The sequence below is a fragment of the Polistes fuscatus genome, unplaced genomic scaffold (assembly GCF_010416935.1).
Source record: "Polistes fuscatus isolate 324 unplaced genomic scaffold, CU_Pfus_HIC Scaffold3, whole genome shotgun sequence".
Classification (NCBI taxonomy): Eukaryota; Metazoa; Arthropoda; class Insecta; order Hymenoptera; family Vespidae; genus Polistes; species Polistes fuscatus.
This window is the reverse complement of record NW_025113107.1, coordinates 1,213,696-1,238,403: the sequence shown is the minus strand read 5'-3', so window position 1 is coordinate 1,238,403 and position 24,708 is coordinate 1,213,696. Positions and strand designations below refer to the sequence as shown.

The following is a 24,708-nucleotide window of genomic DNA, read 5'->3' as shown; positions in this document are numbered from 1 at the left end:
AAAAAAATATTGAAAGTCAAGGAAGACTTACACGTTTTAATATACGCCAAAGTAAAAGTTAAAACTTTATGGGAAATTGGAATCGTTTAGATGAAAAAAATTTGTTATAATTATTAAAATTATTAAATTATATATAATTATAAAATTATTAAAAAAATTTGTTATATTAATTAATGGTACGACGACACCAGATATTTATCTAACTAGATAAGCGTATATTAAATAACGTTTCTGTGTAATCTATATATATACCGACGTCTAACATTTTATGTAGATAAATAATTAATTCAATATACTTCTTTAAAATCAAAAAGAAAAAGAAAAAGAAGGGAAGAAAAGAGAGAGAGATTTATTTCTGTAGATAGAAAACACACGAGTTACTTATATTCTCGTTCGGTCAGGAGACAGTACTTAATAGCACTGCGACAGCTGCATCGATGAACTCGTTTCATCCTTCCCTTCCCTTCCTTCTTTGTCACCATTATAAATAGCAGTAACGGAGATTAGAAAACATAACATCGATCAAACGAACGGACTCGTGACACGTTTACAAGGAAAAGGAAAAACGTTAGAACATCGTAGTAGAACTCAAGCCTACCGAGTTTGAGATGAGACGTGTTTGTCGAGTTTGCAGTGTAAACTTCAATTTTCCAAGGCATCGTAGTTGTCGTCGTCTCGAAAGGGAATGATGCACAAGGAAGAAGAATCCTTCAGACAGCTGTAGTAACCTTTCGTATTGTTTTTCTCTTCTACCTTTTTCTTCCTATCCTTTCTGCTTCCCTCTTTCTTGTCGTTCGTTGACAAGAGAAAGAAAGAAAGAAAGATAGAAAGAGAAAGGGAGAGCCCACCCGCCAACAGAGAGACAGAGAAACGGAGTTCACTTATTTTCGTAAAATGGCACGAACTACCACCATCACCATCACCTATCTACCCATCGACTTCCGCGTTATCCTTCACGCGTCAAACGCATCATTTAAAATCCGAAAAGAAAAAGGCGAAGGAGGACTGTGTGAAACAAGAAACGCGAGGAACGAGGATGAAATTTTCTTTGCTAACCGTAAATACGAATTTTTCGCAAACGTCAGAACGAGTTCTGGTACATACGGTGGTGGTACTTCGATGGAAAAATCCCTTTCCTCATCCTCCTACGCCACCCTCCCCCTCTCATTCCCCTCGATCATCAATTTTCTTTTAACGCAGTCTCACAAAAAGTGTCTTTTAACGATGAAAATAAAACAAAAAATAATAAGAAAATAAAATAAAATAAAATGAAAAAAAAGAAGAATAAATGTGGGAAATGAGAAAAGTTAGTTTTAAAATCGTACTCATTTCCGAAGGGAATGGAATTTCATGCAAACGGGAAGATGCTCGATGAGAGTTAACGACTTCCTCCCTCCTTATCCTCCTTCTCGTACAATGAGACCGACTACTCATTCATTAGCGTCTTTTCACCAGATCGATCACCTCCTGTTAGAAACTCTTCCTTCCGCGGAAGGCTGTCCGGCTCTTTAATTATCGTTCGATCAAAAGGAACGCGGCACGCACCGACGAATGAATTTCCCTAATTACAGCGACACTATCGTTCACCGAAGGAAGAAGGGTTACGAGCATTTTCTGCGAAAATAATTATTTTCTTCTTCGTTAGGCCAGCAAATACCTAATAGGATGATAAAATCGAAAAGAATTTTGATCGTGTCGTCGATTTATGAACACACACACACACACACACACACATATATATATATAGATATCATACTTGACTCGTAATCTTGATTCGAAATCATTGTAAGATTCTATTTTAACGAGAATCAAGAAAAAAGTGTTAACTTTTTGTAGATAATAATAATAATTTATATGTATACGAAAGGATGAGAAGAAAAGTAAGTGCCTCCGTTCTCGGCTACATACACGGATACCATAAATACGTAGGCTGGACAAGACTGGCACGCGATATATATCCCCTGCACGTGTTATTCTCGAGAAAGAGAGGAGTAAAAAGGAAGTGGGAGTATAGGAAGAGGAGGAGGAGGAGAAAGAGGCTGTTTTTCTTCTCAGCTGGTTTTCGATGGCTTCTCTTCTCGTATGCGTGGGTGAAAAGATGCCGACGCGAATAGCGACAAACGTACGACCCCATGTAGAAAAAAAGAAAATGAATGAAAATAAATGAAAGGTAAGAAGGAAGGAAGGAAGGAAGGAAGAAACGTACGATAAGACAAGATGGAGTCGACGAGCTTGCTGGAACATCGTGTCTACACATTCTGTCTTGGTTTCTCTCTCTCTCTCTCTCTCTCTTTCATTCGTGTTCTCGTATACGTGTCCTCCTCGTGTTCTCCATTTTCTTCCATAGCTTCTACTCGGCATTGGACAAGACACAAACTCGGATAGGAAATGCGTGTGGGCCTTTTATAGCCACAAATTCAGAATATCCCTGCTGTCTCAAGATATCTATTTTACTTAAATATCTGTCTCGTTAGAAATTGTCAACCGTTGTGAGGAGAATTCATCTCCTCCTTCTATTCTCAAAAATTCCTTATAATAATAACAATCGTATTAATACTCGTAGTAGTAAAGAGGAAAATAACCGATAGTTGTACGTTTATCTGAAGAAACAATAACTTCAAAACTTTGTTTGTTTAAATGACAAGAATAAAAGCGTAATTGGTAATTGATTACGTTATAAAAAAAAAAGAGAGAAAAATGTAAAAAAATGATCGTTTAAAAAAAAAGAAAAAGAAGAGACATAAATACATAAGAACGTTCGATTAGTTATCATTCGTTGTGACTCATGCACGCCACGTATAAACGTGTAATATACGGAAGAACGTAATTCTCGAAGAAGATGAGACGAGACAAGATGAAAGGAAATATACGAGAGTGAGAGGGAATATTCTCGTCATATATTTCACAAGAATCGAACGAGCTGTAAGCTCGAGGCAAAACACTTACGAGCTTTAGCACGGACCCTCACGGCGGTTTGCGTCTGGAATGGAGGAGAAATCGCGTTAGTCAGAGAGAGTTCAGTTCAATGTTAGGTAAATAGGTGAGACGAATCGTTTATTTTCGCCACTAGTGCACGAAACTCATCGAGCATTGATAGTTCCTACACCTCGTTCCGGTGAAATTTCGTGAGCTTTGCTAGTCTATCCCAGCTAGGAGAGAAGCTTTCATATCAACGATGACGACGACCACCCACTCACTCACTCACTCACCCATCCAAATGATTGAGGGAGATAGAAATACACAGAAAAGAAGAGAGAGGGAGAGAGAGAGGAATGAGAGGAAAGAGAAAGAGAAAGAGGAAAGAGGAAATGAGGTGTGATCGAAGGTGCGAGTTTGCACGCGAGCAGAAAGCGAATGGAGCTCGATGAAAAGCATTCCTCTGACTCCTCTGATTGGGAGTCAATGTCATCCATTCGAGTTATAAGTGAGAAAGAAAAAGAGAGAGTAAGAGAAAGGAAATGGCGACCTACATTCGAAACGATCTATCGATCGATCAATCTTTTGATTTCTTTTTCATGTAATTAATTAGATGATAATTAATTTAAAAGGGAATACTTGTATCTTAATTATATTGAAAATAAGTGTGAAAAGAGAATAATTGTTCGTTCGATTGCTTCTTCATTGTTTTAATGAATTGCTTTCGAAGTAATTTGAAATACTTGTCTATATTTAATTGACTTTATTCTCATGGGTACGTTCTATAGATTAAAATCGTTTCCAAAGATATTGTAGTTATGTAAAGCCTAAGTCTTGCGAGATACGAAATTCCGATCGTTCTAATGATTAACTTAAGGAAAAAAAGATTGGTTGGTTTTTTTTATAAAAGAAAACTAGAATGTGGAAAAAGGAAAGTGGAAGTAAGAACGTGCGAACCTACTGCTGGCCTGCTGCACTGGCAAAGCGAAAGGCAACCAGATGAAGAAAAGCATTCTATAAATTCGCTTTCGTTACCGGTCAATGTTAATTTACGAAAAACGAGCAAAAAAAGAGATAGAAATATAGGAAAGATAAGAAAGAAATAGAGAGAATAGTATCCTCGTTAAAAGCGAACAGTTAAGTAGTAGGTAACCATAATCGCAACAGGATAAGGATATTACAACAATCAAGTTGAACGCGAAGAAGTTGATGCTTGAAAGACAGTAGCGCACTAACAAGGTTTCTGATATAATACATTGGCATAGACTATAACTCGAAATTAAATCTGCTTCTCGAATTTCCAATATAATACGAGTAACGTTTTTTCTTTTCCATGAAACGAGTCGTTGATACCTTTTGAAATGAAACATTTTAGATACAATATTACCACTATCAATTATAGGGTCATTTATTTATTCATTCATTTTTTTTTATTTTTTATTATTATTTTATAGTTTGTATTTATCTATTTAAAAAAATTAAAAATATATAATGTCGATGAGGAAATATGAAAAATTGATTAGAAAAAATGTGAAGAAAAATGTGAAAATCGGAATGTCGATGAGAATTAGTTTCTTGAAGTGTTTACTCTATTATGATACTGTTACAAATGTATTATTATACTTGCACGGACAAGGCCGTAACTGAGCAAGATACCAGTAGTTCCCATAGCATTGACTCGTTAAGATCAATAACTTGTAATCGTAAATACGTTTATATACGGTATTGAACATATATAATATATAACGTTGCGCCGATCAAAGTAACGATATTTTTTTTCTTTTTTTTTTTTTCATCGAACATATAGTCCTTCAATTTCTTCCTCTTTTCTCGTGTATTTTACGTTCCTGTCAAGAATATAACTCTCTTTCTATTTTTATATTTCGTAAGTTTATCCTATATCAACAACGAAAGGTACTTAAGGACGAAGTGTACAAGTTGAAGGAAAAAGTATAGTAGTACCAAAGAAGCTTGCTATACCAAACAGTTACTAAAACTCTTGCGAATACCATCATAAGTTCTTCAGAATTTTATGACTAGTTCTATTTATGTAGGTACTCGTGTGAGTATTGATACACGTGGTCGGATAAAGTTTTATTACTTCCGATTGAATTGAAAGAAGAAAATAAGGAAAAAAAAAACGTAGAAAAGTGAAAAAAAATTTATTCAAGGCAAATAAATGATAGACACGGGTATTATTAATTTATTCGATGATGAAAATCATTTGGACGTATATAACGTCGGAGATAAAGCGAGAAAAGAGAAAATAATTTCTAAATTAGAAATCTTATACCAAGATGGTAGATAATATTAAAATAAAGAGAATAGAGAAAAGGGACAGATAAGAGGAAAGGAAAGGAATGGAAAAGAGACAATTTCGAGTGAGGTGAGAAAGAAGAAGAAGAAGAAGAAGAAAAATAAGAATAGGTAGGACGACCGGAAAACGGGCAACCTTTATCTAATTAGTTCCTCCTTCGAGTACCATGAAACCGGAGCAGCAGCTCCAAACTCTGAACTCGTAAACGGTTACGTCTCCGAGGTTAAAAGGACGCTTTTTCTTCTATTTCTCTTTCTCTCTCTCTCTCTCTCTCTCTCTCTATCTCTCATTTTATCTCTTAGAGTTTCTGCCAAGGGTGCTTCGGGCTAATTGTCGTCCTCTTGCCTAGGCAAACGATAAATTCTCTGGCGGCTGTACGCCGATTTTACCAGCTCTCGAACGTCCTTAAAAGATGAATACAGTGAAAGACGAAGAAAAAAGAACAAGAAAAGGAATGTGTATAAGAGAGAAAGAGAGAAAGAAAAATAAAAGGTGTTAGAAGTGCTATCCTCTCGACGTCTTTCCAACACCTACACAGGTTTCATTCTGATCCAGCAAATGGACGTTAACTCGACATTCACGGAAACGACTGTCGGTGGAAGAACGATTTCGACTAACAAGCTGCAAAGCTGAAACCCCTTTTCGCGCTAGAACGAATGTCTTCTCTATTTCTCTCTCTCTCTCTCTCTTTCACACACATACACATATACACACATACACGGTCTTTCTATCCGAAGCCAAATGTCGTTCAATCTTTCTCACCGTTCTTGAGAACTCCATACGTGCTTCTTGATGACGCCTTATGCACGCGGTCTAGTCTCATTAAACTACGTTACCTTCATCTCTTGGCACTAATATTCGTCACCCGTGCGGTGTTGAAACTTTTGCTGTATACGTATGAGAGAGAGAGAGAGACAGAGAATGATTTATAGAGGGAAGACAGAGAAGGATAGAAGTTATCGAAACGACGAATCGTAGGAGTGAACGGAAAGATATACATACGTATTTGATATTGGGACTAGGCGTCAAAGATATATGCTTCCTCTTATACCATTAGATGATTCTTTATGCGACGACAACCCTAATGTTTTTTAAACATCTAATGTCGTACGAGAAGATTGGCTTTTTAAGAGAACCCATGCCCTCTACACTTCTTTCCTTTCGTTCCTTTTTTTTCCTACTTCTATCTATGTGCATATTTTGAGCTTTACTTTATCATAGAATTCGATAATATACTTGTTAGAAGATACGTGTTTATTTGTTGATTTTAATTGATCGTTCTTATATATATGAGCCGTTTATTTTGAAAGTGGCCTAACTCCATATAACCTTAAATTGAGATATTTAAAGGTTTGCGTTTCAATGCAATTAAAAATATACGTAAAGAATAACAATGAGTTATGTTGCTTAAGTGTATCTAAAGGTGTTAAATTTACAGTTCCTATTAAAATAATGGCAATTATTAAGTGAATAATATGCGTTTTCTTACCAAGAATGGAGTTAGGCCACTCTCAAAATTAACAACCAGATTCGTTATAAAATTTGAAGGAACCGAAGTCCATTCAACATAATTTAAGATGCTTCAAATTGCGAAAAAACAATATTTATTTTATTTTACATATCTTTATAACACTTTGAAAACATAAATTATGCGATTCAAAATATTTTTTACAAACATAAATTACAAAACAATTTTCTACTCATCTACATTTTGTGTATGTGAAAGGGATTTAAAGAAATCATGATGTTCCGGTGGTATATATCGTAATAAGTCAATTATGTCCTTGAATTTTGCGGTTGTAATTTGTCTTATATTTTTATACAGTGGTGTCAATAAAATATTTTCGAACTTTCTTGGTCTACCCCGACGTGGTATTAAATTCAGGACTTTCAAATTTTCGTTCTCATTCATTGATGTCTTATAGAAAATCTTATTCATTTTTGACAAAACGCATCCAACATATTTTTAACCAGTTTATTGGTTCTCTGTTAGAATTCTTTACCCTTTTAAAAATTGCGTCTTCTAATAATTTTGTTGATACAAAATCTTCTTGTCTCATTTCATGTACAATAAAGTTATTACCTTTCCGACACTTTTTGATAATATTGTAATACTCTCGGGGGACAAACAGTAAATTATTTTTTTTTAATGCCATTTCTACCACACCAAAATCTCTACTCCTAATGGAGTTAGGCCACTTTCAAAATAAACGGTTCAGTGATTCAACTAACTCTGAAAACTTATGTGTCCAGAATTACCGTATTTACTCGGAATATAAAAAATCTTAAATGCTTTATTGATAGATAATTTGAAGCTGTACATGTTACCGTGGGTAACCGGAAAAAAATGAAAAATGGAGTTAGGCCACTTTCAAAATAAACGGTTCATATATATGTATATGTATGTATATGACATTTTACAAATGAAATACAAGTTGAATAATTAGAAATTTAATTTAATCTCTCGGCAATAATTATTAATAAAACAAAGGGAATACGTTTTATAAATAATTACGAAACAATCGAAATGAAAGAATAATACGGGTTGATGTGCTTGTCGTTCGATGTTATATTTCGATGGAATAAAAAAATCATTTTAAAAACATTGTTTTTTTTTGCTTTTTTCTTTTTTTTTTTTGCCATTTCCTCGTCGATAGCATATCTACTGAATGAAACAGTAAAATCTCAAATTTTAATTTGTCGATATTCTCGTAACGCTATTTTTTATCGGTTTTCTATATATATATAGTTGGAAACACAACGATATATTTTCACAAAAATTCGCACATTTGTAAACAGAGTTATTATTTTGGCAGCTAAATGATAAGCGACAATTTTTCGGTTGATATTGTTTCGACAAAATTTAACAAGACTCGTTACAATTGCGTTTCGTTCGAAATGTCACGAAAAAATGAATGCGAAAAAAATTTGGCAAAAAAAAAAGGAAGAAGAAAAAACATTTGGAAAATATTTATCGACAATCGGAGGTAATAAAAAAATAACAAGAAAAGAAAAAAAAAGGACAAAAAAAGCAATTAAAATTTAGATTATGACTTGTTAAATCATTATAAATACGAACACTCGAAATAGAAACTACGCGAAAATTGGTGAGATATAAATGAGGATGTATTATTTGCATAGAAAATGATTACAAACGCGTTCATACACAGTTCTCTCCCAATTTCTATATAATTGTAAAGTAATACAAAATACTTAATAATTATAAAACAAATTGTCAATAATTGTCTTGACAACAATCCGTACCTTTAGAAATGAAATTAAAAAAAATTATTGTTCTATTACGTTCTAGGAAAACTAAACGAAATAGTGAAAATGAAACTTAGACGAATACGAGCATGATAGGATTTCGTATCTATATTTAAAAATAATTTTGTTATTAACTCTCGAGTAGTCGGAAACGTGCCGCCAAAGAAAAAGGGCGATCGTTGTAGGGACGAAATAACTCGAAGGATGAGTAGAAAGAGAAGAAGGGGGAAAGAGGAAGAGAAATAGGAACGAATAGAGGAGGTCGGTGTCATCTGCGTCGCATGACGAATGTTACGACGGCTAAGAAATGGATGGGTGCCTCCTCACATAGATCACGTAGATAATTATATTATTCTTATTTCGTGCTTGTATTTATAGATAAAGATATGATTGGGATATGTATGTGTGAACGCGTAAAATAAAGAGATAAAATAAGGGCCTTGTCATTTCGATCAATCAACTTTCTCATTCTCATTTAATCTTTCCTTACAATCTCGAATTTAAATATAATACTCGAAGTATAATGGGAATAGATTGGATCAATTTTTTTCGTCAAATCGTTCAACGCATTTCATTCGTCATTAATTTTATATTTTTGTAGGTATACATAGTACCTGTAAACTTATATTACATTTTTGAATTTGTCCCTTGAGTATTAAATATAATACCTCCCACGTTGATCCCATATTAACTACGTCAATTAATGAAAACATTTTTAAAACAATTCTATGTATAAAGACCTTATCTCACCTGTCACGATGTCAAATCTCAACGACTCTTTCTCTCTATCTCTCTCTCTCTTTTTGAAAATAAAAAAAAAACGGAGAAGAAAAGGGAGAGGTCGAAAAGTTACGAGCATTAAATGACCGTTTTCGCAGGGTCACGACAAAAGGGTCGTTTTTTACGATTCATTATACAGATGAATCGACAACGTAGGTTACACAATTACTTAGAATGAAAGGAAATGGCGACTCTTGGACTACTACTCTCTTTCTCTAGTCGTAATTCGTAGCTGAAAGTGCATTTAACATCGATCAACGACGACTTCTTGGAGAAGGCCTCCGAGCAGCCATTGTCGTGGTTGATGTGCACGTTGATTCACGGATTGTCGAGGCCACTCGTAAGGTACTTAACATAGGGCTCTTAAAGCCCTACCTTTAAAGAAAGCAAACGTTGCTGCATGCCAACCAACCCCTACCCCACTTTGATTTTAAAATATTTATTTTTTTTCTTTTCATTCGATCGATGTGTTTCATACAATTCACAATGAAATCGTAATAACAAATATTTCCTACGATATTACAAGCAATACACGTTTCATATTAAAAAAAATGAAACCGCATTTTGTAACATTGCGCAATTAAAAATTATTTTATTTTATTTTCAAATCGTAATAACAAATATTTCCTATGATATAACAACCAATACGCTTCATTTTAAAAAATAGAAAAAAAAAATAAACATTTGATAAAATCGAGCAATTAAAAATGTTTTATTTATTTATTGGATTTTATTTTCAAATCGATGATGATACCAAATTGGAATATATTCGATTATTCAATAAACGATCGTAATAAGAATCACTCTGGCGGCAATAGAATTGATAGCAAAGAAAATTTGGGTCATTCGATCCGTTTTAAAAATTAAAGAAACACTTTTTATAGTGTATCAATCTCTCACAGTTTGTTCGAGAAATCCGTAAATTCTTTTCTCCTTGTTTTACTTCTAACTCCTCGTCTAACTTGGGATTGTAACTCAGAGGACGGCTGAAAGACGTTGAATCGATCTTCTTCTTCGTTTTTCCGTCGTCTCCTCAAGTCCGAAACTTCCTTCCTTCATTCCTTCTTTCCTTCCTTCCTTCCTTCCTTCTTCCCTTCCTTCTTTCCTTTCCTTCCCATCCCTTCTGTCGTTGGTAGCATCGAGAGCGACTTAACGAGGAAACTTCGAGGTAAAATCGCGGAAGTGTTGCCCCTTTTGCACCGCATTTAAGGATAAACTCGTCCTTAATGGTACTTTATAATTCCAAGACGGCTCGACGTACTTTCAAACGGAGGTGCGATGCAATAACGAACGTTACATAAACTTAAACCCCCTAACCTTTCCTTCCTTACTTCCTTCTCATCCCACTTTACTCTATCACTTAACTTCCGCCGCTATCTTTAACCTCTGCGTCTTATTTTTTTATTTTTTATTTTTATTATTAACTTCTACGAGTCATTCACGCAAATGGTAGAGATATCCGTCAATTTTAATCGTTAAACAAACAAACAAAAAATTCAACATATCGCGTTTCGATAGCTTCTTAATTAACGTATTTATTTCGATACAAATTGGATAACAACACAAAAATAAATTAATTGTGACAAGGAAGGGAGAAAAAATCAAAAAAAGGAAAAGAATAATAATGTAATCCCCCCTCCCCCGAAAAACAAAGTGCGATATCATGGTGGAACCCTTTCGGGGGTTTTTTCGTTTCATTTTGTTTCGTTTTGTTTTTTATTTTGTTTTATTTTATTTTTGTTTTATTTCATGGTACGCGCGTTACGTCCACCTGAGCTAACAGAAAAGCTACATCAATGTCGAGATCGATTGCTCCTCTCGCTCTGTAACTCGGTGTGTAGGATACCGATATTCAATTAATCATTTCGATTCATATCGCGGGGTTTTAGCATGCGACAAAAGCTCGATGGATACTGGCGAGGCGTGATGGAACGAAGCAGAACACAATACGTTTACCAGCGACGAAAATTTCTCTCAACAAAAGCCACGCGTCCGCTTTTTCTGTCCCTCGAACAACCTCAACCCACAGCCTCCTTCCACCCCGGCCCCTCGCAACCCCCTAGACCCCTTTCACCCTCTCTTTAGCTCTTTTATCTCTTTCTCTTTCTATGAGACCGCAGAAAAGTCGAAACGCGACACTGGTTCACCTCGTGCGTAAACCACATCGATAACAATCGTATGTGTGATTTGTGTAAACGTGTGTGCGTGTGCGTGTGCGTGGGTGTGGGTGTGGGTGTGCGCGCACGTAAAAGAGGATGATTCGACCCACCACGGGACCAATTCAAAATTAGCAAGTCAAAGAGGATGCTTTCTCGTCGTTTGTCGGTTCTGCTAGCCCCTCGGACAACAGGTATATAATGCTATACACTCGGGAATTATTTTCGTTCTTTTCCCGTAAAAGAATCCAGGTTATATGTCGTGCTAAATGTATACATACATACATACATATATATATATATATATACACGCGTATACATTTCAAAACGATGTTGCAAATTGAAGAACCGATTACGGTTAGACTAATACATAATAATATTAAATACATAAATTAACATAAACGTTTGAATATATCACTTATTTTTTTTTATTAAGAAAATAAAAAAAAAGAAATTACAAACAAAAGCAGCAGCATAAAAAAAAAGCACTAAGAAAGGAGGTCAAGCAAATGAGAAAGAAAAAAAAAATAAATTAAATTTCTTTCTTGAGAATTTACTCGGAGAAAAAAAGAATAAGAGAGCGAGAAAAATTTAAACTCTACTCGTTCTGGAATTTATACGGAAACGAAGTGTAAGATAAGAGGAAGAAAGAGAAAGAATAGGAATTTGTACGAGAGGGGCATCTATAATAATCTTAGGAAGCAGGAGCAGCAAACATCAAGGAGCAGAGCGAATCATCATCCAGACATAGGGAGGGGGGAGGGCATAGGGGCGGGACAGTGGGGCCAATTCGAAATTAGCAAGTCAAAGAGAGGGATACGTTCGTTTTCTCTCTCTCTATCTCTCTCTTTCTTTTTCCCTCTTTTCGGCGTTTCTCGCGGATAATACGTACCTATGTCGCGTCGAAATGATGGTTTTTTGAGGGAGCAGCTTAATCCCTTCGTCCTCACCAAATTGCCGGGCTTATCGTCGTCCACCACCACCAGGTCTGCTGTTCGCAACTCTAGCCCCGTCGTAATTTGTAAGTACACCTCCTCTTTCTTCTTTCCCATCTCCCACTTACTCCTCTTTCCCCCCTTTCTATTAAACGTCACGAATCCCCCTTTTATTCACGTCGTTCTATTTTCCCATTATTATTATACATATTCTTTGTCTCTTTCTACCAACCGAAGTTCGAACCTCACCCGCTCGTCTAACTTCTTCCCCCCTCTCCTACTCTCTTATTATTAGGCTGACACCAAAAGTTGGTGCGTTTATCACGCGTTGTTTCAATTAGTGCAATTTTTTTTTAATTCAATAAAATTACATTACATACAAGTGAGATATTAATTTTAAAAAGTGCACGAACTTTTGATTAACCCTAACATTTTACGAGTCAAAATTATAGATCGTATCGTCATACGAAACTCGTACGACCAACTATATACTCCCTGAACATTTCTTTTATCTATTAGCATTCTTTTCGATGATCATTATTGATGTCTCAGTCGTTGTCGTAGTACGAAGTTACAAGTCGAGAGAAACTCTCTTTCTCTCCTTCTCTACCATTCGAAGGCAATTAACGAACGTCACGAAACCCAGCTGCCTCCTTGATAAACCCATAGGCCTGTGGGCGTGACACTTCTCCTACCCTTTTCCCTTCTTTTTCCCTCTCCCCCTTTCATTCGTTCAGTATTTTCGTTCCTTTCTCTCTTTCTCTCTCTCTCTCTCTCTTTTTTCAAGCATCACTAAAATCATCTTTCGTTAAAGGTGTTGAGAGAATGTCGTAAAACGTCACACACTGTCCGCCCTTTTCGTAATTGGATCAATGCTTTCCTCTTTTCTCGAACCTCAATCCAAAACCTAATAATTCTCTTGGATAGTTTGTTTTCAATATATATACACGCACGGTATAAATCCCCCCCTTTTTAATTCGATTAAAATACACGCTAGGAAATGTTTTAAACGATCGTTTGGAATACAAATATATATATATATATATTTCAAATTTAATCCGTATAATTTTCAACAAACTATTCCGTATTGTAAACGTACAGAAATTTAATCCCTCGGGTGCATATAGTTTTGTGTGTTTAGATATCGATTGATTTAGTTAACGACATGTTACTACACCAACAATGCATACGTCTGTTTAATAATTAATGATAATGTCAGATCTGTTGAAAATCACTGTGAGAATTAATCGTACTAAGCGCGAACTAGGACACATATTACCTACCGTCCATCTAATCAAACACATAAACAGGTAACAATCGTTGTTGAAACCGCTAGTAAACCTGAGAGCTTTGATCTTCTCGCAGAATGTAAACTGCCTCTATGTTCTGGTAATTAGAGAAATCGATTGGAACAAATCAATTTTATCTTATTTCTAATAAATCGATTAAGGATGATAACATATCGATTTTACAATTCGATCGGAAAAACAAAACAAATTATGATAAGCGTAATAAATATTTAATCGAATTAATTTTTTCATAACAACAATAAAAATATAATATTAAGAGGAAACAAAAGAGTTAATGGCATTTGTACGATACTTTAAAACAAAATTTCTACACAGCCGATTAAATAATTTCCGACGAGGGTGCGAACAAGTGTTTCAGAGTTTATTCCGGATTAGGATAATTGGGCTTTGGGAACGAGCTAGAGAAAGAGAGAGAAATGTAGACGAGGGTGAAAAGGAGAAAGCTGCGCTACGGGAAAGAGGAGGACTGGGGAGAAAGAGAGGGATTGTCACACCCAGCGGCCCGTTAATTCTACCAACGATCTAGATTTTGCTAATTGGTATTATCGAGGCTTTACCTGGTTAATTATATTAATTTACGCATCGGTCAACTCGTGGTCGTCGTTGTTGCGGACGGAAACATTTTCATCCGGATTTCTATTCGAAATCCTTTTTTTTTTTCATTTACACGTATCATCGTCTCCTCATTCGTCACTCTATCTATCTTTTTTTCTCTCTTTGTCGACAAATATTAATAAATAAAGATAACGAAGAAAATGAAAATCTTACTGAATGATATATTTAGGAGGAGGGGGAAGTTGGGGAGAAAATCAAACAGTGTAAGAAAAAAGTATATATATATATATAGATTGAACTTTCTCAAGTTTTATCGCATATTCATTATGCAATTCGTTTCTGGTTCTTCCAACAGGGAGGAATGAGGGCATTCGTTATTTTGACTGGAATACCGTACTTGGCACGTATCGCATTGGGGTCGAATGCTATCCGCAGAGGTGAAAAACTTTCGCGGATATAACCGGCAGCGTGGGCGGAAACGCTAAGAAATACGTGATTCGTTTGTGGTAAGAGTGCATCGGGATGCGCATAGCGTTCACATTTTCTAAGCGTACGGTTAAACGTTAGTAATACTAGCTTTCCATAGCAAGCCGAGGTGAAATAACATATTAAAATACTAATCATGACGGGTATGTATGAATGTACGTATACGTATATATATATATACATGTTTTTAATAGAAAAGGTTTACTAGGTTTACAAGTTGATTATAAAGTTCTAACATTAGAACCGCGGAAAGGATATTTGCATGAGTGTAAAGAAAAGTCTATCTCTCGGTTAATCGTAAATTCCTATAGCGGTTAATAATATTCGCTATGAAGTTAGGTAAATATGATTTAAGTTTGAAATGCAATTAGATTGTAACCTCAATTCTGGTAAAGTCTATGAATGAAACTCGTTATAGAAATGATACATAAGATACATATGAAAAAAAAAAAACGGTTGGCAATAAATAAATAATGAATTTACATTGGGGTACGTAGAAACGTGAAACCAAAAATAAATATAATAGATGATGTCACGCGAAAAAAAAATATTATCAAATAAATAAATCAGAATCAGATATGTCATCTTCTTCTTCTTCTTGTACGTGTTAGAAATCTACGTGTGACTTTTCTCATATGATAAAACTACGAGAGTTTTGCACGTTTAGAGAAGTAGTATACCGAAGAGATTGGTATCGCATGGTTCGCGAAGCCAAGTAGTATTCACGTGGGTAGAGTACTCTCTCTTGGCCAACGTGAGAGGTCGTCTAACTATTAGATATCGACCTTTACCGTGGTAGCCCTTATCTATTGGATTATTTAGACCTTGCTCTCTGTCTGTTAATTCTTTCTGAAAATTCTCAAATCATGTAATTCTGTCAACGTGATCGAAATCGTTATAAATATCTGTCAAAATGTATTTCTATCAATTATAAGTTAAAGTTAAGAGTTAAAATAATTTGATTGTGAATTTTAATAAAATTCAACAAAATTAAATACAAATTGCGTATCTTTATAATAATTCATTTCAATATTATTTTCCTTCGAACGTCATATTATTTTAATCCCATAACGATAAATCATTAACAATAACAAGTTATTACTATTGAATTGATATCAAATTAATTCGTATATCATTTTTATTTTCTAACTATTCCCGAATAAACACTTTTCTTTCGACTTGTATTTTCGTTTATAGTCGAGTCACGACATTCTCAAGACACAAACTCACTCAAGGGGAGGATGTTCGTTTAAAATTCAGGAAAAGAATATGAAGAAGAAGAGGAGGAGGAAGAGGAAAGACGATGTCGAAAAAGAGTACGAAAGATAGTGATATCTATATATATATACATATATATAAATGTTGTCAACGAGTAATACCACCGGTAAGGAAAGGAACGTCTCGAGCGAGAAAAGGGCTGCCGTTGTGTCGAAATATCCATAAAATAGTCGGACTAGAAAATTTGAAAGGAGTCGAGAGGAAGGAGGAGAAGAAATGGGAGGGATAGAAAAGTCGACGGATTGTTTTCGTGTGGAAAACAGACGGCCAGGATTGGAAAAGAGAAAGAGAAAGAAGAATGAAAAAGAAAGAAAGAAAGAAGTGTTCGAGCATCGTACGATTTTCATGTAAAGAAAATAAAAGAAAAGAAGGAGGAAGAGGATGAGAAGGAAAAATGGGTAGAGGTATCTATGTGTGTGTGTGTGTGCTTGGTGTAGGTGTATTTGTGAAAGAAAGAAAAAGAAACAAAAATAGAAGGAAAACGCGACCAAGAAGAGGGTGTGTTTCTTGGACTGGACGACGAAGCTGAAAGGAAGAAGAAAAGCTTTCCGAGAAGCTTAAAGGAGATAGTCGGTAAAAGATCTTTGCCTTAGGACAAGCGCGTTTTGCGTCTAACGCTTGGCCTCGTTGTTTTATATTTTTATTTTGTTTATTTTTGTTTATGTATCTTTGCTCACTATCTCTCTCTTGATTCTCTTTCTTACATCTTCTTCTCCTTCTTCTCTCTTTCTTTCCTATCTTTTCCTCTCAACGACAATCTTTTCTCACTTTACAAAAGAAGCCATTTCTCAGGTTATGGAAATTCAAGTTTCGACCGAAAGTGAAAAACTTTTGTAAATCGATAAGACATACACACACGTTATTGCTAAAAGATCGTCCTACTATGTTATATTCGTTTTATATTCAATATATCGTCATTCTCTTTTCGCATTTTATATCTACGAAAACGACTAATGCCAATTTTTACGTACCTCCGAATTTCATCGCCGTGTTTGGATACGTAAAAGGGGACGTAAAAGTATTCGAAGAAATTTTTTTTGATTTAATAATTTTATCGAAGCAAACATCAATTCAAAGATTGAAAATGATCGAAACCGTTTCGCTTTTACTTACACTACCCACATATCGTATCTAGTTTACTCGTTGAAATACTGTATAAATACGAAATTTCAATTAAAAACAACTTTAAAGTAAGGATATATTCATTCGAAGTAAACGAAAATGATTAAAATAGCAAAAGTAATACTGTATTATTAATTACTTCGTTTCATTACGTATAACCGATCATTATTAAATGGTCCGATCGATATTATCGATATCGTCGAAGGATCGATTGTTGTAATGCACGTTTTAAATGTCTAACGGAATGTACCTAACTGCTTTACTGTCTATGAACGATGATTGATTATTAGTATGCTCTTCGTATCGCGCATAGGGCTAACTAAAATCCACGAGACGTGGTATAAAAATGACATCGTGCTCTCGATAATATCGCCATTGTACGTTTTTGGCTCACGATGACCTGACAGAAAGATAGGAAAGGAGAGAGAGAGAGAGAGAGAGAGAGAGAGAGAGAGAGAGAGAGAGAGAAAGAAAGAGCGCATGCGCTAGTGGTACCTGCGGTTACGTGTGCACAAACGCATCCACACAAACCGTCGGTATTTATACAGGACATATTTGTGTTTATGATTAGGCAAATTCTCGTGCAACGTTCGTCCAGACTAACACCGATAAGAATGCGATTACATGGAGGAATATGCATACAAGAAAATAAAGGATAGGAGAGGAAAGTCTAGACGGTTGGCAAATAAATAAGTTCATTGATAAATTTTATTAATATATATAATAGAATAAATTGAATAGGAAAAAATATATGAGAGAGTATGAATAATTGAAACAAAATATCCTTTTTATCTTCTTGTCAGTAAATATTTGTAACGAAGAAAAAACATATGATCAATAAAAATGCGCAGTACCGCAAACAATCGAATATTATCAATCTATACTTTTATATTCCCCGTATCGCATTTAAAGAAAACTATTTTATTTACTTTAATTCCATATTATCTGAAATGAAAATCCTCGAGAAAGGAAATACCATACTACTCCTCATCGACTTACGAAAATGTCGTATCGAGGATGGTAGAGTAAAAGCCGCGGAGGAAGTCTCATCTGCGCGTTTTTCATTTCCTGGCGCGTGACGAAGAAATATCTCGCTCGAAGTTTGGCAAGGAAAAAAGAAAAAACCGGCTGAAATGGAAAAAGAATATTAAAGAAAAAGAGACAGAGACGGAGACAGAAACAGAGGAGGGAAAGAAAAGCAAAAGAAAAAAAGAAAGTCAAAATGCATTTCGATTCTCGGAAGGGGGACAAAAAAGGACCAAAAAGGACGCTCCAATTCATTTCTAGCAATAAAGGTAGAACGATTCTTGTCTCGGAAGGAAATCATTTTTGTCTTTTTCCTTCTTTCTATCTTTCATTCTCTTCCAACAGATGTACGCAAATGAAATACGCAAATATAAAACATTTACGCACATATATCGAGCGGAAGGGGGAGAGGGATGGTGGATGGTGGAGTTTCCGCGAAACGTTTCTGTGATGCAAAAGTTGCAAAACCTCGAACGATTCATCTCGGTTTCTAGCACTTACTTTACCGTGCATCATTTCCGCGTCACATTTTTTAGCGGCTTGTGTTAGACGACGCTTTCGAAGGAGATACGCTCGTGAATTCGTCCAAAGATTTACAGAGGTTTTCTACTCCCTTGCACGGCTTTCCTTTTCTCTCGCTCGCTCTCTCTCTCTCTCTCTCTCTCTCGATATTGTTGAGAAAAAAAGAAAAAAATAGAAAGAGAGAGAGAAAGAAGAAACGAATGGACGAGGTGAACCATCGCGAAGTGCCGCGTAAAGAGTTTCTCGTTCCTAAACTTTTCTTATTTCCGGCTGACGCGAAAACGACATGACAATGCTCTTAAATTTTTCTCTCTACCTTTTTGGCGAACTGGACACACAGAGGGTACAAAATTTTCTTTGACCGATCGACGAAAATGGTCGTTCTTTTTACGTCAATGTTTATTATTATATACGTGGAATATTTATTTTATTTTCCTCATACGATTAGAATTATTCGAAAGTTCGCGATTAATTCGTCAAAATAATATTATATTTCTGTTATTCGTATCATATTATCAATCACTCGTCTATTCGTTTATTCGTTTTTTTTCTTTTTATATATACTTTTTATTAGAATAAAATTATATTCTAAATTATATTGATCGAGCTTGAATGAATCGCGCGAATTCGGATAATCGTTATTCACGCGTTATCGTGTAAAATAAATTCGTGGAACTAGCCAAAAAAAACTCGATAAGTAGGACAAATTAGGAGGAATGAAAAATGGTGGTGTACGCAGAAAGAGAGCGAGAGAAAAAAATGAGTTTTAAAATAATACGGTCTTTAGAGAACGGAAAAGTGGAAAGTTTATATTTCAATCCTAAATTTTATTATATTTCGTAATGAATAAATATTATAACTCCGCCTGCATGATCATGTTGCCGGTCCTAAGCCCGGGAAAAGGAGGAAGGTTGTTGGGTCAGGCTAGCTCCCTACCCAACGTAAAAAAAAGGAATTTGCTCAAAAGGACAAAATTATGCCTCGGATAAGGACGGACTCAACGATGACGACCCATGCAAGAAAAAGGAACAAAGAATGGAAGAAAAAACATATATTGCGCTTGGCTACCTGGAATATAAAATCATTGAACAACAAAGACCAGGAGACCCTGAAGGAACTAAAAGACAACAATATTGATATTTGCGCCTTACAAGAAACAAAAAAGAAAGGCAAAGGGCAAATACAATATGACGACTACCTGGTGATATATAGTGGAGTCGAAAAACAAACCAGGGCAAAAGAAGGGGTAGCCATCGCAATATCAAAAAAGTATAAAAACAACATAAAAGAATGCATGTACATATCCTCGCGAATCTTGTTAATAAAAATGGAGGCGGAAAGCCAAAAACTAAACGTAGTGTCAATATATGCACCTGAAGATAACAAACCAAAAGAAGAAAGAGAAGCCTTCTACGACCAACTACAAAATTTAGTCGGATCATTACCAAGTAACCAAAAAAATGATAATCCTTGGAGATTTCAACGCTCGCATCGGAAATGAAATAATACCTGGAATAAAACAAAGGTTCAACGAAAACGTGTTAAATGACAATGGAGAGCTAATGACACAGCTATGCACATTTAACGAGCTAAGGATTAATAACACATTTTACAATCATAAGGAACAATATAAATTTACATACAGCAACACCAGAGGCTTCAGGTCTACAATTGATTACATTGTTACTAACAGATACGTCCAACCAAACCAAATACTAGATGTTAGGACATTAAACTCCGCGAATGTAGGAAGCGATCATAGCCTGCTATTAGCAAAAATAAGAATGAAGTTTAAACCCCAAAGGAATCTTGCACGAGCAACGCAAGAATCGAAAATAAACATCGAGTCACTATGGAACTTACCAACCAAACAACTATACGAGAACAGGTTGAAAGGAAAAATCGAAAAAGACCCAATAAAAGAAGAAGATAACATAAACATAGCCTGGAAGAAAATAAGAACCAATATTTTAGAAGCTGCATACGAAGCCCTGGGAACACGAACTGTAAAAAACCGGGCTAGAATGATCAAGACTCCTTGGTTCCGCCCAGAGATTAAGGAAATATGCAAAAAAAAGAAAATGGCATACCTTAACTATAGGACATTACGAACACCTGAATCATACGAAATGTATAGACGAATCCGGAATCAAGCAGCGACATTAGTAAGGCAAACAAAACAACATCATTGGGAGATTTTTTCGAAGAGAATGGAGAGTGACTTCTATGGACTACAAAAACAAATCTGGCGATTTATTAGAAATCAAAGAAAGGAGGTCAACGAAATGATCGAAACAAATCAGATCACAAGAGAAACCTGGATTAGTTACTTAACAGAACTCTATAAATCAGAAGAACCTCAAGTGGAACTAAATACGCCAGAAATAGTAACTAAAAACGACATACAAATTGAGTCCAGTGATGTAGAAACAGCTATTCGAAAACTAAAGAATAGGAAGAGCTCAGGGCAAGATGGCATCCCAAACGAATTACTAAAATATGGTGGCCAACGTCTCACACAACAGTTAACATTCTTAATCCAAAAAATACTATGCCAACACAAAATACCTGATGAATGGCGAACCAGCACAACTATAGTTATGTTTAAAAAAGGAGACAAAAAACTACCTACAAATTACAGGGGAATAAATCTTTTAAATACTTCATTGAAACTAACAACAAAAGTCATAACGAATAAAATTAACAGCTTAACGAATCTAGAAGACGAACAGCAGGGATTCAGATCAGGTAGATCATGCACAGACGCGGTTTTCATCATAAGACAGATAACAGAAAAATCAATTGAATACAACAGACCAGCATATATGTGTTTCATTGATCTGGAAAAAGCATTTGACCGGGTGCAATTAAAGGATGTTATTCACCTCCTTTATAACCGACAAATTCCGAATAATCTTATTAAGACCATAGAGAACATCTATAGAAACAACAAGATCCAAGCAAGGATAAATGGTGCCTTGACTGAACCGATTGATGCAGGTCGTGGTATCCGACAAGGGGATTCCCTAAGTCCCCTGCTTTTTAACATCATCATGGACGAAATAATAAGAAACGTAAGACTGCTAAAAGGATATAAAATGGGCAGCGAAGAAATAACCATCCTATGCTATGCTGATGACGCTGTATTAGTGGCCGAAAATGAGGATGATCTACAACGTTTACTACACCGATTTAACTGCATAGCCAAATCATTCAACATGAAAATATCGGCCCAGAAAACAAAATGCATGACAACATCAAAGACACCGTTAAGATGCAAACTGGAAATTGAAGGGAAGGTTATTCAGCAGGAAATGAGATTTAAATACCTAGGAATAGAAATCTCAGGATATGGTGATGTCGAAGCAGAGGTAAGAGAACAGACAACGAAGGCATCCAGAATAGCGGGTTGTTTGAATGACACAATATGGCGAAACAAAAACATTGACATAGAGACCAAAGCAAGAATTTACAAGGCATTGGTAAGACCTATTATGTCATATACCGCAGAAACTCGACCAGACACGGCGAAAACGAAACAGTTACTAGAGACAACCGAAATGAGAGTGCTTCGCAGAATAGTCGGAAAAACACTGCTGGATCGAGAGAGAAGCGAAGATATAAGAAGAACATGCAAAGTGGAAAATATCAATGAATGGATACTAAAAAGGAAAAAAGAATGGAACGAGCACATCAGTAGAATGGACAACAGAAGAATTGTCAGAATTGCACGGGATAAGTCACCGGCAGGCCGCAGAAGCACGGGACGCCCACGAAAACGATGGTGCGACAATTTAACAGTGCAATAGGCAGAAAAACGTCGTTAAAGAACAGGCAATTTGCCTAAACTAAAGAAAGAAGAAGAAGAAGAATAAATATTATATACATATATTACATATAAATTTAAATTGAAAAATCTGACGCAGATATTTTTCGAATTGGAATGCTAGAAAAGGATTATGTGCTTTTTCTCACTCTCTCTCTCTCTCTCTCTCTTTCTCTCTTTAGTCATATTCTTAACTCTCCTTTGAATGTAACAACGAACGAGCAAAACTATTCGCTTAAAATGTATTCATCCTACGAGAGAAGTACGGTCAAACGCGGATATAAAGAGAGAATGAGATAGAGAAAGAGAAGAAATAACTGAAGTGAGTGAGTGAGTGAGTGAGAGAGCAAAATACGAATAGAAGGAATTTCAAAGAAGCAAACGATAAAACGCAAATCTGCTGCACTGAGTCTTGCGATCATCTCTTTCGAGCAATCGTCGTTCCTGAATCTTCACCCTTTACCTTTTACCCCGGGTCCTTTGACCATCGACTTCCATTGGACGGAAGCGAACACGAGAGAGATCGACGTCCGATATTATCTAAGAGATTACGAAACTGGACCTTTCGAACTCTCTCTCTCTCTCTCTCTCTTTGCCCGATCGTGAATTCTATCTTTCTTTACCAGAGCACGATTGTGAGAGTTCGATTCAAATCAGAGCCAGTGCCCGTCCGTGTTCTCGATCATTCTCGTAAGGGAGGATAAAAAGGACTACCTCGGCTACGAGAATAAAGCTCTGAAAAGAGCTCAATAAAAGAAAAAGTATGAAAGGAAAAAAAAAAATTAACGGAAAAAGAAGCCAACTTACCACTTGCTACGAAGGAGCGCTTTTGCGTTTTTGCCGCCGGTTTTTAACAATCGACTCTCACTCTCCTTCGTTCTTCGTCCTTCGTCCTTTTTTCCTCTTTTCTCTCTTCTCCTAATGTGGTCTTCCTTCGTCAGATAATTCCACCGTTGAAAAGTTTCTCCTACCACGTTCTTCTATCTGTCTCGCGATCTCTATCTCTCTCTCTCCCTCTCTCTTCCTCTTCCTCTTCCTCTTGTTTTCTTTACCCTTTTTTTCTTTACTCTTTTTTCCCTTTAGAGACGAGCTCACGCTGCAGCACACACTGTTGTTATCGTCACTGTCACACGCGAAATGGAAAGTGAGGGAGAAAAAAGATAACAACAACAACACAACAACAAAAAGGAAAATGCACGCACAAAAGGAGAAGAACTAATAAAGTAATATGTATCCTTGTTCGAAAGAAAGTAAGTGTCCTACGTCGAGTGCCAGATATATATCGGTCAAAGTTACAAACTTTTCTTCTCTCGCACACCTCTACAAAAAATCCTTTCCGATTTATTTAGGTTCAAGGTTAAAATTCTTCGTTAAATAACTTGACAAAAATCAACACGATTCCGTCGACTCTCTTTGTATATTTGTGTCTTAAGCGAGGTAAAAAAAAAGTAACACCTCTATAGTCTTCGATTAATAATAAATCGCACACGCGGAAACTGGTCAATACGAAATTAATCTCAACACCTTGGTACTTCTTCGTATCTCTCTCTATCTTTCACTTCTCTCTCTCTCTCTCTCTCTCTCTCACACACACACTTATTCTTCGAAAAAAAACATTTATTATTTAACGAGATAATATGAGAAAAATAATTACGGAAGGTGCTACTCGTTTCTCTAAAAACGATCTTATCAGAGAACTTCTCGATGAATCGAGAGAAATGAGCATGCGTTATTTATTATGCAATCTAATGAGTCAACAAAAAAAGCAGAGAAAGAGATAGGTGGTACACGATAAGAGGACACGGCGAAGAGAACGAGAACTTTGAACTTTGTAACGAGAACGACAACAGAGCGACACAAGCGAACCGCGCGGCACGGCTCTCGCCTGTGAACTGAACACCCGTCGCGACCTGAGGCCGGGACTCGACTGATTTCTCCCTAGGCCCCCCCTCCCCCAACTAACTCCCCGCCCCGCCGCCCTACGATCCAGCGCGCCACGCGCGCGCGAGCGCTCGACCCTAGGAGGAGCACAGCACAGCAACCCCTCGTCCACTGATTCCCCTCCCCTCCTATACCCTATCCCACCAACTTCGTACCCGTCCCCTTGCCCCTTTTTTTCTATTCCCCTTCCGAACTATCATACTCTTCCTACTCCATTTTCTCATTCTATTTCTATTTCTTTCTCTTTCTCTGTTTGCCTTCTTCTTCTTCT

The 24,708-nt window shown here is 36.1% G+C and overlaps 1 protein-coding gene across 2 annotated transcripts in view; it reads right to left on the bottom strand.

The window, feature by feature from the left end:
* Positions 1 to 24,411, bottom strand: part of LOC122520021 (MOXD1 homolog 2) — a 180,565-nt gene extending 156,154 nt beyond the window's left edge. For both annotated transcript variants that reach the window (XM_043639903.1, XM_043639905.1), the window contains exon 1: positions 23,304 to 24,411. The gene's annotated coding sequence lies outside the window, so the exon portion shown is untranslated. The remainder of the gene's footprint in view (positions 1 to 23,303) is intronic.
* Positions 24,412 to 24,708: the final 297 nt, after the last annotated feature.